Genomic DNA, 665 nt, shown 5'->3' on the forward strand with positions numbered 1-665 from the left:
TTATTTTTTATAAAACATATAAAAATTATAGGGCTGGGGCTGTCATGGCCAGTCTTTGCGAGCGAAGATTTGGGAAAGGTCATTACCCTTTGAGCCTGCGCAGTGGATTTTTTAGGTGAGACACAGTGTGCGCTGAACTGAGCCCACCCCTTAATCCTGAGGTTCATCTGCTGGGGCCGAGCAAGCTTGGACAGTGGCAGTGAGGTCCTCAGGATGTAGGTTTGTTTAGAGTGACCTTCTCTTAGATGGATGGCCTTACAGGGCTGACGAGCTCCATCTGCCCGGGGAAGTCCCCTGACCGGGAATCGAACCCGGGCCACAGCGGTGAGAGCGCCACATCCTAACCACTAGACCACCAGGGGGCCCCCCAAAAAATTATAGGGAACCTTTCAGTATATAACAAGCCACCACTAATAATCCTTCCAGACACTGTGAGATAATAAAAATCATTGGCATCTACTTGTGAATGCAATGCAAACAAGGGCCTTCATTGCAGCAGGATAGTGAGTTGACTTTCTGGCACAAAAATGTGAAATGCAACTGCAGGACTGATGGGAAAAGAGTCGAATAACAAACCCATGTCATTGACTGTACCAAAGACAGGGGACTTTGTGGGGTATAGTTGGCTTTGGAAGAAAGGCCAGGTGGATGCTACCTCTCTACTT

The 665-nt window shown here is 48.1% G+C and overlaps 1 non-coding gene across 1 annotated transcript; it reads right to left on the reverse strand.

The window, feature by feature from the left end:
• Positions 1–290: 290 nt before the first annotated feature.
• TRNAE-CUC lies at positions 291–362 on the reverse strand. Its single transcript has one exon. It is a non-coding gene; the product is annotated as a tRNA-Glu (tRNA).
• Between the last annotated feature and the right edge of the window lie 303 nt (positions 363–665).

This window comes from Pipra filicauda, unplaced genomic scaffold (genome assembly GCF_003945595.2).
Source record: "Pipra filicauda isolate LSUMZ 115617 unplaced genomic scaffold, ASM394559v2 scaffold81_size6448238_pilon, whole genome shotgun sequence".
Classification (NCBI taxonomy): domain Eukaryota; kingdom Metazoa; phylum Chordata; class Aves; order Passeriformes; family Pipridae; genus Pipra; species Pipra filicauda.